At 34.2% G+C, this 15,948-nt stretch overlaps 1 non-coding gene across 1 annotated transcript; it reads left to right on the plus strand.

Moving 5' to 3' along the window:
• The first annotated feature begins 9,983 nt into the window (after positions 1-9,983).
• LOC116527484 lies at positions 9,984-10,095 on the plus strand. The gene has a single exon (XR_004258566.1). It is a non-coding gene; the product is annotated as a U5 spliceosomal RNA (small nuclear RNA).
• Positions 10,096-15,948: the final 5,853 nt, after the last annotated feature.

The raw sequence follows: 15,948 nt of genomic DNA on the forward strand, positions 1-15,948 counted from the left end.
GATAAGACAACAGAGTTTGCCTTTAAGTGGGCACCCAGGACCAAATAGAGTTCAAGATCTGGATTAATACTCCAAAGGTGCAAGAAGTGTGGGCACATCACATTTTTATACCCATTCACCCATTTACATTTTAGTTTTTGGAAATACAATAAAAATGAATATAGAAAGCTTAGAACTCTACATGGGATGGTAGGCAGAATAATGCCCCCACCAAAGTGACCATCTCTTAATCCCACAATCAAGGAAGATGTTACTTTACAGGAAAACTTAGCTTTGCAGATAGGATTAAGTTTATGCACTTTAAAATAGTAGGAAGTGTATCCTGGATCATCCAATTGAGGCCAATCTAACCACATAAATCATTAAAAGCAGAGTACCTTTTTCCGCTGCAGTTGAAGGATACATGATGAGAGAAGCAGAATCCAAGAGATTATACATCACTGGCTTTGAAAACAGGAGCCATGAGTCAACAAACGTGAGTGGCTCCAGAAACTGAAGAAGGCAAGGGGTGCATTCTCTCCTAGAAACTCCAGAAAGAAGCACAGCCTTGTGCAGTGCTCAGTTCAGTGCAGAGTTCCAAGCTTACTTTGTTAAGTCCCTCTGTTTGTGGAAATTACTTATGACAGCAATAGAAAGCTAATTCAGATGCTGAGAATATTACAGAAGCATAACACATAGAAGAGAAAAGGGAATGTTGGTGGCAGATGATATTGCAGTTTTCCTTAGGGTGGTTAGAAAACGCCTCCTGGAGAAGACAACCAGGAGTCAGGGTGGGGGAATCCTGTTGATCAGGGAAAAGCATGCCAGACAGGGGAATAAGACATTGCCACACATGTTGCTTTGCAGAAATGATTAATGTCCAGGGGCAGAGAGAAAGATGGGGCAAGGGCAGAAAGTGATTAAAAGCTATTGTAATGAGTCTGATTTAAACTATTTCAGGAGTTGCGAAAGGAAAATAAAATCTCAGGACCCTGAATGCGCTATGCTGTAGGGAAACATTAAACTGAAAGCTGAGTCACACAAACAAATAGCTGCAAGTAGAAGGCCAGATGTCTCCACAGGTGCATTTCTATGTTTACTTTATCTTACATAAAGTGCTCGTTTACTGAGCATGAGAGGAATACGTAATCGGCTATTCCTCTTTCCCCTCCTTCACATTTAAAACGTGGATTCAGTGAACACTGACGGAAGCATCAAAACAAACAAACCAACAAAAAAAAATGCAACCACTTTCCCCTTTTACCTACATTTCCCTTTTTCTTCTTTCTTCTTTTCCATACTGCCTGGGCTTTCCTTTTCAAATATTGATGGGCACAGACCCTCTTTGGTAAAAGCATAGATCACAGATTGTCCCCGGTTTTGTGTTTCTTTTTCCTCAGCATGTCTTCAATCTTGGAAAATAAACCTCTAAATTGATCGAGACCTGTCTCAGATATTTTGGGTTTACAGAAGCTATATGTACTAAAATGCGATAACGGTGATACAAAGAAAAGAAAAAAAAATTTTTTTTCTTGACACATGGTCTCACTCTGCTGCGGAGGCTGGAGTGCAGTAGTGCCATCATGACTCATGAAGACCTTGACCTTCTGTGCTCAAGTGATGCTCCCATCTCAGCCTCTTGAGTAGCTGGGACCAGAGGCACATGCCACCACACCCAGCTAATTCTTTTTATTTTTTCTAAAGACAGTGTGATATGGTTTGGCTCTGTGTCCCCAGACAAATCTCAGCTTGAATTGTACTCCCATAGTGGGACGGCCCTGGTGGGACGTAATTGAATCATGGGAGCAGTTTCCCCATACTGTTTTCAGGGTCGTGATTAAGTCTCATGAGATCTGCTGGTTTTATCAGGGGTTTCCACTTTCACACATCTTCCTGATCCTCTCTTTGCCTGCTGCCATTCATGTAAGACGAAACTTACTCCTCCTTGCCTTCTGCCATGATTCTGAGGCTTCCCCAGCCATGTGGAACTATAAGTACAATTAAACCTCTTTTGTAAATTGCTCAGTCTTGGGTATGTCTTTATCAACAGTGTGAAAACGGACTAATACATATTGTTTCTCTATGTTGCTTAGACTGGTCTTGAATTCCTGGTTTCAAGTGATGCTCCTGCCTCAGCCTCCCAAAGTGCTTGGATTACAAGCATGAGCCACTGCACACAGACAGGAAAGATTTTTTTTAGAGCTAAATTTACTAAAAATAAATACTGACTAGGAAAAGACCAAATGTAGTTAAAATATGTTTGGCTAATCTAATAACTAAATAAAACTGCACACCACAGCCAAGTGGGGTTTCTTCCAGGTATGCAAGATGGTTCAATATTCAAAAGTCAATTATACATTTAAAAAATCTCAAACTATCACATCAGGAGACTAAAGAAGAAATATAATTATATCAATAGAAGCAAAAAAATTATTTGACAATATTCAACACTGATTAATTATAAAAATGCTCAGCAAACTAGGAATAGAGAACTTCCTTAACTTGAAAAAGAACATCTACAAAAACCTACAGCTAACATCATATCTGATGATGAAAAGCTGCATGTTTTCCCCCAAGATCATAATCAAGGCAAGGATACCACTCCCTCTGGTCTTACTCAACATTGTACAAGAATTTCAAGTGAATCCAATAAGGCAAAATAAATAAATAAATACATGGAACATATATTGGGAAGGAAGAAATAAAATTGGTCTTGTTTAGAGATGTCATAATTATATATGCAAAAAAATCCTCAAAGAATCAACAACAACAGAAAATCCTCGTAGAACTAATAAGTCATCATGGAGAAGCTACACAATATAAAAGTAATACCAAAAAAGTCAATTGCTTTCTTGAATACCAGCAATGACTAACTGAAATTTCAAATGAAAAATACAATGTCATTTACATTCACATCAAAATTAAATACCTAGGCATACAGCAAACAAAACAGGTACAAGAGCCATATAAGAAATACTTTAAAATTCAGATGAGATCTATCACAGACTAAATAAATAGAGAGATGTTTTATGTACATTGATAAGAAGGCTCAATAGTGTAAACATATCAGTCCCTTCCAACTTGGTCTGTTGGTTCAATGCAATCCTAATCAAATCCTAGAAAATTATTTTGCAGATGTTAACAAACTTATTCTAAAATTTAGGTGTATTTGGTTTTGCAATGACTTCTTAGATACAACCTTAAAAGCACAATACATTAAAAAAGTTAAGAAGTTGAACTTTGTTAAAACTAAAAGTTTCCACTCTGAAAAAGTCAATGTTAAGATAAAAAGACAAACCACACACTAGGCAAAAAAATATTTTCAAAACACATAACTAAAAAAGAACTAGTAACCACAATTTACACAAATTTCTGAACTCCACACACAAAAAAACCTAATTTAATAAAATGGGCAGCATATCTCAATAGACACCTCACCAAAGAATATATACAGATGGAAAATAAGTCTGTGAAAAAATGTTGAAAATCGTGTGTCATTAGAGAACTGCAGATTAAAACAATGATGACTTAATCCTACGTAACTACAAGAATGGCTAAAATCCAAAAACATTAACAACAGTAAATGCTGATGAAGTTGGAGAGCAGCAGGATTGTTCACTCATTGTTGCTGGGAATGGAAAATGATATAGTCACTTCGAAAGGCAGTTTGGCAGTTTCTTACAAAACTAAACATAGTCTTGCTATATGATCCAGCAATGGTGCTTCCTGGCATTTATCCAAATGAGTAAAAAATTGTGTCCACACAAAAAAGTGCACATAAACATTTATAGGAGCTTTATTCATAATTGCCAGAACTTGGAGAAAACTGAGGTATTTATGCTACAATAGTTGAACAGATCATCGAATTGTAGTATATCCGTACAATGGAATACTATTCAGCAATAAAAATAAATGATAAATGAATATCAAGCCATGAAAAGACTTGGAGAAAACTTGAAAGCATATTGTTAAGTGAAAGAAGCCTATCTGAAGAGGCTACATGCTGTGTTATTCCAACTCCTTGACATTTGGAAAAGGCAAAACTATGGAGACAATCAAAAGATCAGTGGATTTGAAGGACATAGGGAAAGAGAGTGAGAAAGATGAATAGTCGAAGCACAGAGGATTTTTAGGACAATGAGACTATTCTGCAAAATATCATAATAGCAGATATATGTCATTACACATTTGTAAAACCCATATAATATAAAGTAGCCTTAAAGTGAACTATAAAATTTTGTTAATAATACTGTATTGATATTTGTTCATCAATTGTAACAGATGTATCACACTAATGAAAGATGTTTGTAATAAAAAAAACTTGAGGAGGAAGGTGAGGTACTTTCCACTCAATTTCACTGTAAGCCTACATGTGCAAAAAAAAGTCTTTTAATTAAAAGTAATAATAATGTTTGAAATTAATGGTCTGATATCTTTAATGGCAGTTGATTAAAAAGAAATCAAGAAATCATGAGGAGGAGCCGCTGTGAGGCGCTATAATATAATAATCAGGTAGGATGGTGATAGTGATGTCATGCAGATAGGTGGAGATGTGGAACGGATGGTTGGGGTAGAATTATACACGAAAGAAAAGTACTAAAGATATGGCTATTATCAGCATGGTACACAAATCCAGGTTGAAGTTCCATATCACCTCCTAGTTTAACTTTTAGATAACTGTTCTTCATCCAACAGGTAGCTTCCATTGACTAACTGGCAGGTCTTTAGAATCTAGTTGAAGTCTAGAATCTATTCCAAGGCTAGGAATATTCATTGTATTCTAGTCAAGTCTAGAATCTAGTCTAACTATAGGCATAATCACTGAGCTGGCTGTGGAGGTATTGCAATCAATTTATTCAATTTTATTATACGTTTGTTACTTAAACATTACAGTCAGAGACAGAATCACAACCTAGACCAAATATTGAATTAAAATGCATTCATGTGGGAGGTGGTCAGTAAATGCATAAGCAGCAGCACTTCTTGTGTTATTTAGTATTTAAAGAAAATGAAAGTAGAAGGAAAAAGTATATAAAAGAATAATATTTAAAATTTTACAGGAAATAACCAACACATACACACACTCACAGCTCAGGGCCAGCCTTAAGAGGACGATGCTCATGGTGATGTAGATGTTGCAGGCAGGAGACAGCAAGGCAGTGGTACCAGAGCCTGAGCATGGGCAGAAGACACACTGCCACCCATGGGAATGAGTGTATTATAAAATCATCAAAGATAGGCGTTTAATTTATATTTAGTTCCATATATCATAGACTACACACACACACTTATGTGTATATAAATATATGTGAAGGTATGTTTGTCTTAGGCTTTCATCATGGCTGTTGCAAAGGTGGAGAGCAAGTTATTTCATTATAAAAGAGACTCTATCTGTTGACAAGACAATTCTCAAGCTTCCCTGCACCCAAGAACTACCTTGAAGAGCTTTTTAAAAGAGTGATGGCCTGAGATTCTGATTCCTTTGTTTTTTGTTTTGTTTTGCTAAATAGATTTTATCTTTTTATTATACTTTAAGTTCTGGGATATATGTGTAGAACATGCAGGTATGTTACACAGGTATACACGTGCCATGGTGGTTTGCTGCACCCATCAACCCGTCATCTACATTAGGTATTTCTCCTAATGCTATCTCTCCTCCATCCCTATGCCCAGCAGGCCCAAAGGTGATTCCTTTGTTTCTAATGAATCTCTGGAATCAGAATTTAAAAGAAAAATAAAACAAGATAATGTTGCCATTCTTAATCTACACTTTGAAAGACAATAAGAATATTTTTATAAAATTATCTGAGCTTTCAAACTCTGGAGGGTAGCCACTGGGTAACTGTGTAGTGATTCTTTCCTCAATTCAGTTAAATTGATTTCAGTTCAATTCCACAAACATGTATTCATAACATGCTACCATAAGCATTTAGACAGCGCAGAAAGCAATAAGGGCACATACTTCAATCTGTTATATATCATTGGTGCTTCTTCAGGGACTGGAAAGGTGCTATAATTTAATATGAATATATTTTGAAGGAAAACATTTTATTTTACACCTCTAACAGTTGACCAAGGTATATCCTTTCAGTTTAAAATAAAGTCTGAATTTTCCTTCAGGCTTTTTGTCTTCTTAAAAGTGCTGATGCAGCTTTTAGCTAACATTTTTATGACTTATCTCAGAAATATTGATGCCATCGACGGTTAATTAAAGACTAAATATTTGTGTAAAATACGCCTATCAAATAATAGAAAAATTGCGTTACCGAGACAGGGTAATTTTGGATCTCCTTTGAATGTATTAATTTCTCCTCTGTGATTGCTTAGATACATACATCTAGACAAAAAGAAAAAGAAAATTCATACAGTGATAAGATCCCATTCCAAACTCATGGGTTAATGAAATGCCTCATTACTTGGTTTCTGTTGAGCTACACTGATTTTATAATTTTTCCCCTCCCCAGCTCACTGCTTTCCCCTTCCCTCATTTAAAACAACAATGCAAACTCTGAGAGCGGTGAGGATCATTCAAAATAAATAAAATCATTATTTTTGAATACTAGTAATTACAAGCATTAGGCACTTTGTCTTACAATATATTTTAATCACCATTGCACTAGAAGTGAGTATAACTAGAGTCACATAATCGAACAAATTAATATTCAGAAAGCTTAAAGAAACTGTCCAAAGTTTCTTGAACCCAGTTTTTGTAGTAAAAACCAGGTTCTTGTCTCACAGCCAGGAAGTATTAGGCTTGCAGACACTTCGAAGCATGAGGGGGTTATGGAAGGTGCTGGGCGAAAAGAAAAAAGGAAAAAAAACTCAGCAAAGGAAGAGAGGTTCCTATTCACAGGCCCCCCATCTCACAGATTGAATCCCAGGTCCCTTTAAGGTACCTTCATTGTTTCCTCCAGTTTTACGCATTTTTAGACTGTATCAACCTTCAACGTTCATCTTCAATGCTGTTTTGATGTGAAGCCATGTGCTTTATTACCTTGACTGTTTACTTCTGGAGGAAGAGGTATATGATCTTTATGCATATTTATTTGTTATCCCAACCCAGCTCTGCCCCCACATTCTTACCTAGAATCTAACAAAGCCTTCCCTTGGCAAATTGATAAATAAATGAGTAGTTGTACCTGATTTTTATTGTTTAGATTTATACATAAACTTTTGACAGGTTTTCAAATATGGTAGTATTGTACCAAAATTCCTACCAATTGCATTGAAGACTCACCAACATCACTCTCAAATGAAGAACTCTTCCTCCTCCAGAAGTAAATAGTCAAGGTAATAAAACAGTGAAGGTCCCTTAAAGTTTTACATTCCTATACATTTATTTATTTCTGTGTGTTTCTAAGTGGAATAATAATATCGACAAGATTCATTTCTTCTTTCAGGTCCTAAAGAAGATTAGCTAATATTAAAATATAATTACCATCTTATGTCTCTTTTTTATACATATGTAGCTTGTAAAGTCTTTCTTTCATTATGTTTATTTCTTTCTGACAGATTGTAGATTTAATTGAAGTTTCTTATCCTAATAAGAGTATTAATATAATGAGTTAAAGTTGTGATTTCATTATATTTCAGACTTTATCTTGTTTCCCATTTAATGACATATAAATGAACTTATTCATGAAAGTAAGTCAAATTAATGCATGATAATCTAATGAATAATTTAAGAAGCTTCACACTGAAAAAAATGTGTGCTTGAAAATATGTTTGAAATCCAATGCCTAAAAGTACTGGAATACTTACAAAAAAAAAGTCTGAAAGAGGCAGACATGTCAGATGATGCCAAAAATAATGTATCTAGTCACACACAAGATTGTTCTGTGACTGTACCTAATTAATAAACATGAATAATATTATCTCTTGGAATGGAAATTTTACTGTTTCTTAATTTCAGTATTATGGAAGTAACTTAAAATGCTAATAATATCTAGGCTGAATATTTGGACATACTAGTAGGTACTATATGTACTATATGTAGGCTGTTTACTTACTGGGACTCACATTCTATTTTTAATATTTTGAAACAAACAGAAGGTTGCATAAATAATAATTATTTAAACAAAATGTAGACATATTCTGGAATCTTACTTTAACTAAAATTATTCTAAATGGAAACTTAGCTTTCCAGTGCTTTTATATTTCCCTTCTGAGAGACTCATTTAAAATAAATGTGATGAGAGATTTTGTCTAAAAACAAATTTTTGGAATATATTATAGAATATGTATGGAACACATTTGATATTTAACAAAATCATGTAAAAGTGATGCAGGATGTTTGTGTTCCTTAGTTCAGCTAAATCTGGGCTCTTGTCTCACAACCAGGAAACATGAGGCAACGCAGACACACCGAAAGGTGAGGAGTTGGAAATTCATTAAGTGAAAGGAATGCTCTCAGCAAAGACCAGAGTCTTGCACACAGGTTTCCACCTTACGAATTGAATACCAGAATTCCCACAAGAGCTGAAGAGACCAGGCTCCTCCTCTGCATAAGATGTGAATTCCTTGTGGCTCTACCCTATTCCCTAAGTGAATTTGGGCCTCCAGTCTGTTGTAGGCATGCCCAAGCAAGATGCTGTGCAGGTTCCTGTATCTGTACAAAACATCTGGTTTAAACACTTATTTGGTGGGATAGAGATTCTCTGGGGACCCTTCCTTATATGCCTAGGCGTTTGTCTGCCTCCTGCCTCTATCAAAAACTTAGCAGCCTAACTTACCTAACTAACCCCTGCTTTATACCACCACCATAAACAAGTAACAAATGCCTTAATCCTCAATCTATCCAATGTAATGAGGATAATAATGAGTACCATCCCACAGAGCTATGGAAATTCAGTACAACGGTGCCTATGATATTCTTAAAACAATGCTGCAGGTATGAGTTACTCAAATTAATTTTCATTTCTTTTTCTTATACCTTCATTTCTTTTCCATGTGCACTAGTATTGCAAACAGTAAATCCACGATTATTATCCTAACAATAAATTTCAGTTGCGTTTGTTATGTTCTATCCTCATTATCCAATGTAGTTTGCAATCCTCTCAATCCCTCAGTCATTTCTATCTAGTGGTGATGATCTCCTGATCTTGTTCATTTTTTTTTACATTAGCATATTACTTACTTACATATAATACTTACAATCTGGCTTTTCAACTGAAATGCAGGCTCCATAAAAACAACATTTTTTACATCTTTATTCATTGTTTATGCTCTAAAGTCTTTAACAGTACCTGCCACATATTAGATATTCAATAAATAATTTAAAACTAAAATTTAAACATAACCAATATTTTAATAATTAAAAGGCAAACTCCTTATAAAAGGCTTATTCCATCAAGAAGACATAAAAGTCATAAACATATATACAGTCTGAGGAGAAATTTAAAAATAAAAAGTAATAGTTGGAAATTTTTGAGCCCCCCTTTCAATAATATATACAACTAACCTAACATTTATGGTCAAATGATTTTTGACAAGAGTGCCAGGATCTCTCAGTGATAGAAGGATACTCTCTTGACCAGTGGTCCTGAAACAATAAGATATGCACATACAAAAGAATAAATTTGAACCTCTAGCAAACAAGATACAAAAAAAATAAATAAAAATGGACCAACACTTTAATATATGTTAAATATATTAAATACATGATAATATTAAATATATTAAATAGATGATATTATAGACTTCTTTGTAAAATATATAGGTGTAGGCTGGGTGCCATGGCTCAAACTTGTAATCTTAGAACTTTGGGAGGCCATGGAGAGCAGATAACTTGAGTCCAAGAGTTCAAGCCCAGCTTGGGCAACATAGTAAAACCTTGTCTCCACAAAAACTACAAAGAATTAGCCAGGCATGGTGGCCTGTGCTTGTAGTCCCAGCCACCCTCCAGAGGCTGAGGTGGGAGGATTAACTGACCTCAGGAGTTTGAGGCTACACTGAGGCATGGTCATGCCACTGCACTGCAGCCCAGGTAACAAAATACAGGTGTAATACTCCAGTTTCTCTTCAGATTGCATAAATCTTTCACCTTTTATCAAAGATTTCCATGGGGAGGAACATGAGTTTTTAACTAATTTTTTGATGCTTTGTTTTGGTATGGTTAGATTAAAAAATGATTAAAAAAAAGAAAAAGAAAAGAAGGAAAGAAAATAAGCATAGGTGTAAATCTTCATAACTCTAAGCTATACAGTGGTTTAATAGATATGACACTAAAAGGAAGATAATTTAGACTTCATCAAAATTAATATATTTTTACTGAACAAATACAATCAATAAAGAGTGAAAATACAACTCATGTATAAAAGACGATATTTATAAATTCTACATTGATAAGGTATTTGGTGTCCAGGATATATTTTAAAAACTCTCAATTACATCTTAAAAACAAAAGGGAAAGTACCCAATTAAAAATAAGCAGTAGTGACTTCATAAAACACAGAGAAGTAGAAATCTTTAGGAATCTGTTCCAACATCAAAAAAATTGATTCACAGGATCTGTCTGAAGCAACTATTTTGAAACTCTGGGTCTAATAGAACACTTGAAGCATCTAGAGAAGAGATTGATGAGAGGTCAGTGAAAAGACTGGCAAATTTTGGTCAGGTTCAGCTCTTACAGTAGTGTCTATCAGCTTCCAACCCTTATCCCACAGCACAGAACTATAAACCACATTCAGGTCATCTTGCTGGAGTCAGAATGGGCAAACGAAACCTTGTCCTCCAGGAATCAAGGCTGTGTGTTTTGATAGCTAATTGCTGCTTGTGATCACATAGGGTCATTGTTTCGATCTCAAAGGGGTGAAATTGATTCACAGACAGGAAGAGATTCAAAGAGGCAGGAATTTCGCTCCCTACCATCTTGGGAACCAGAAATTTAAGGGAATTATTGGCAGGTAACTGATGACTGAAGACAAAATGGAAGAATGGAACAGAAACTTTAGCGACCATACACAACAAATATGTAAAATCATTTGGAAATAAATGGTTTGCAAAATATGATTGCAAAATAGTTTGGAAAATCACAGTAGGATTGCTTCAGGCATAAACAAGCAAGGAACAAGCATTTCTTGAGAAATAAGAGCATTACATTTTCAGAATTACCACACATATTACTCAGAATTTTCTCCAGTAATAAACAAACATTTTAAAACATAAAGAAATAAGAACATACAACGCATTTACAGAAAATAAAGAATTTGATTGAAAGAATCCCTGAGGAAGCACAGACATTAAAATTATTAGTCAATAATATTAAATAAGATGCCTTAAATATGTTTAATGGGTTAAAGGAAAACATGTACAAATAACCAAATAAATCAGACAAAACAACATCTGAACAAGATGACAATATCAAAACATATACATAAAAACAAACAGAAAAATTCTGGAAATTTTGATAATTTCTTTAATAAAACAAAAATAAAAACCGTATTAGAGAAATTCCATGCTATATTAACATAAGCAGAAGAGAGGAGCAGCAAGCTTGAAGATAAGACATTTGAAATTATCCAGTTGGAGGAGCAAAAGAAAAAAGAATGAGAAAAATAAACATAGCTGAATGACCAGTGGAATACTATCACGCTTGCCAACATATACATTATAGGAATACCAGATAGGGAAGAGAGAAAGAAAGGGGAAGAAAAAAATATTTGAGGAAATATGGCTGAAAATTTGCAAATCTGAGGAAAGATTTAAATCTCACATCTAAAGCTTCAGCTAACAAATAGCCAGAATCCATGCCATACGGAAAGATATATTGTGTTTACAGGCTGGAAGAATTAACATTGTTTAAGTGTTCATATTACCCAAAGTGATCTATAGATTTAATGCAATCCTTTTCAAAATACATGTGCATTTTAACAGAATTATAAGAAACCAGTTGAATACCATATGAAACCACAAAAGATACTGAATAGTCAGAGAAATTATGAGAAAGAAAAACAAAGCTAGAGGATCATTTATTAATTTCAAAATTGAGTTATTAGAACAGTATGGTAATGTCATAAAACAGATATACAGACAAATGGAAAAAAATAGAGAGGCCAGAAAAAAATCTATATATTTGTGATCAATTGATTTTTGACAAGGGGACCAATGGGAAAATGACAGTCTCTTCAATAAATGCTATTGAGGAAACTGAAAATCCACATGTCAAAGAATGAAATTAAACCCTTATATCTCACTGTATACAAAAGTCAAGTCTGAATAGAATGAATATTTAAGTATAAGACCTGAAACCATAATGCTCCTAGAAGAAAAAAGTAAGGAAAAACTACTTAACATTGGATTAGGCAATGATTTGATGGATATGACATCGAAAGCATGGACAACAAAACTGAAATAGACAACTGGGATTGCATCAAACGAAAAAGTTTCTGCACAGCAAAAGAGGCAAGAAATAGCTTGAAAAGGTAATGACAAAATACCTGAAAATCATGGATCTGATAAGGAGTTAATGTCCAAAATATTTATTAAGAACTTCAGTAACTTAATAGCAAATAACAAATGATCTGATTAAAAAATGGACAAAGGACTTGAGAAGAAATTTCTCAAAAGAAACAAACAAATAGACAAAACGTATGTGAAAATCTGCTCAACATCACTAATCATGAGGGAAATGCTAAGTAAAACCACAATGAGATAGTACTGCATCCCTGTTTCAGTGGATATTGTCAAAAAGACAAAAGGTAAGTGCTGTTGAGGTTGTGGAGAAAAGGGAACTGTTTTGAAAAACTACAGTACAATTTCACAACCAGGATATTAACACTGATACAGTGCACTGATTTTGTCCTGATTTTCCCAGTTTTACATGTACTAATCCCTCTCTCTCTCTCTCTTTCTGTCTCTGTCTCCCCTGTGTATTTGGCTGTATATATTATTTTCACTTATGACTACCACCACCGTAAAGACACTTCGCTCCAACAACACAGAATCTTTTGTGTTGTCCTTTTGTAACCACAGCCAATGATTCAGAATTCATTTCAGAGATCCACTAAGGGAAGCTGAATTGAGATCCATTTAATTTGGACTTAAAATTATATACAGTCACTTCTGTGCACAATTAGATTATCATTGCTATCCACCTCTGTATAAGAAACATTTCCAGAAATAGCACCAAATCTTAACAGCAGAATGACAAAAAGATGTGAATATAGAGAGAGAAGGGAATTCTTATACATTGTTGGTGGGAAAGTAAATTGGTTTAGTCGTTATGGAAAATAGTAGAGAGATTCCTTAGCCAAATATAAAATAAAACTAGCATGTGATCCAGAAATTTCACTTCTAAGCATATATCCAAATGAAATCACTGTCGTAAGTAGGTATCTGGGCTCTCAGATATCTTTTCACAATAGCACTTTTCACAATAGCAAAGATAGGGAAACAAGCTAAATATCCATCAGTGGATGAATAGATAGAGAAAATGTTATGTAAACACACACACACACACAAACACACACACACACACACACAAATACTATTCAGCCTTTAAAGGAAAGGAAATTTTGTCATTTATGTCAACATGGATAAGCCTGGAGAAAATTATGCTAAGTGAAATGAGCCAGATACAGAAAGATAAGTATTGCAGGATTTCACTTATATGGCCAAACTCACAGAAACAGAGTGGTATAATGGTTTCTAGGCTGGGGAGAGGAGTAAATTGGAAGATGTTGACTTAGGGGTACAAAGTTTTAGTTATGTCAGATGAAAAAGTTCCGGAGTGCTAAGTTACAGCAATGTAACTATAGTTACCAGTATTGTTTTGTATACTCAAAATCTACTAAAATAGTAGATCTTCAGTGTTTTCACCATGAGAAAAAGAAAAGAACATGAAAGTGATAACTATGTGAGGGCATGGATATGTTTATTAGCATCATGTTGAGATTATTCCATAATGCATATTTATACTAAAATATCAATTTATATACTTAAATATATACAATTTTTATTAGTCAATTATTCCTCATTAAGGCTGGAAAAATATACAGGAAAGAGAAAAATAAGGAAATCAAAATAGTATACCACAATCAGACTTTTAAAAAATCTCAAATCAATAACCTAACTACAACCTTAAGTATCTAGAGAAATTAAACTCAACCCAGATCTAGCAGAAGGAAGAAGAAAAGAAATAATGGTTATTGAAGAGATAAATAAAAAAGAGAGAAAATAGCAATAGAGAAAATAAGCAAAAATAATTGGTTCTTTGAAAAAGAAAAGCAAATGACAAATTTTATTTATATTAAACTAAAAAAAAGAAAACTCAAATTAGCAAACAAGTACTAAAAGTAGTGAAGTTGCCACTAGTTTTATAGAAGTAAAAGGGATTCTAAAAGAATATTACGAATAGTATACACTAAAAATTGGACAACCTATGTGAAAAGGGCAAATTTTTGGAAACATACAATCTGTATAAACTAACTCAAGAAGAAATAGAAAATCTGAATAGACATACAATGAGTGAAGAGATTGAATCAATAATCAAAAACTGCATGCCCAGCGAAGGAAAAACCCAGGGTCATTGGCATCACTGGCGAACTCAGCCAGGTAAAGAAAACTTTAATGCCAGTTAGTCTCAAACTCTTACAAAAATATTGAAGAAAAAGTAACACGTCTTTTTTTCTATTATGTCAACATTATCCTGGTAGCAAAGCTAGACAAAGATATTACAAGGAAAAAAATAATAAATTCAGACTAATATCCCCTATGAATTTGCAAATATTTGCTTAAAATATTAGCAAATAAAATTTAGCAGCATATTACAGGAATAATTCATCATGATTATGTGGGATTTTTTCCTGGAATGCAAAGAATGGATTAATATACAAAGATGAATGAAATATAACATTAATAGAATCAAGGAACAAAAATGACATGATTATCTCAATTGATACAGACATTATGATCTTATAGGTCATAGGTGGAATACCCAAAAAATCCACAAAACAATTATTAGAGTTAATAAATAAATTAATCTAAGTTCTGATTATAAAACCAACACACAAATAATCATATTCCTATGCACGTGAAAGAAACAATCTGCAAAAAACTTTAAATGAACAATTCAATTTATAATAGCATCTAATCTAAAAAATAAAATAATTAGACATAAATGTAACCAGGGAGGTGAGACATATAAAATATAACCAGGTAGGTAAGACTTCTATCAACTATTCTAGAATGAGATTAAAGATGTAAATAAATGGGTAAATATCCCATTTTATGCATTAGAATGCTTAATGTTTTTGTGATGGCAATGCTACCCAAAATGCTATACAAATTAAATTTAATATCTATCAAAACACACAGTTTTTTTGGGTTTTTGGGTTTTTTTGCAAATTAAGAAAACCCAGTCCAAAATGTATGTAGAATGTACAGGGATTCTCAAAAACAGATGCTATCTTGAAACAAAAGAACAAGGTTTAAAAACACACCTGCTGATTTCAAAACTTATTTCAAAGCAACTGTAATTGAAACCATGTGGCCCTGGCATAAGAATAGGCATATGGACCAAAAGCTTGAATTTAAAAACCCAGAAATACACTCTCAAATATGTAGTCAAGCAATTTTTCACCAAGATGCCAAGATAATTTGTTTTGGTTTGAATTTTGTCTTCCTCAAAATTTATATGTGCAAGTATTAATCCACAGTACTTCAGAATGTGACCAAGTTTAGAAATAGGGTGATTGCAGATGTAATTAATTAAAAAATGGAGGCCGGGCGTGGTGGCTCAAGCCTGTAATCCCAGCACTTTGGGAGGCCAAGGCGGGTGGATCACGAGGTCAAGAGATCGAGACCATCCTGGTCAACATGGTGAAACCCCGTCTCTACTAAAAATACAAAAAATCAGCTGGACATGGTGGCACGTGCCTGTAATCCCAGCTACTCAGGAGGCTGAGGCAGGAGAATTGCCTGAACCCAGGAGGCGGAGGTTGCGGTGAGCCGAGATCGCTCCATTGCACT

The sequence above is a fragment of the Sapajus apella genome, unplaced genomic scaffold (genome assembly GCF_009761245.1).
Source record: "Sapajus apella isolate SASKATOON/1434 unplaced genomic scaffold, GSC_monkey_1.0 scaffold54, whole genome shotgun sequence".
NCBI classification, from domain to species: domain Eukaryota; kingdom Metazoa; phylum Chordata; class Mammalia; order Primates; family Cebidae; genus Sapajus; species Sapajus apella.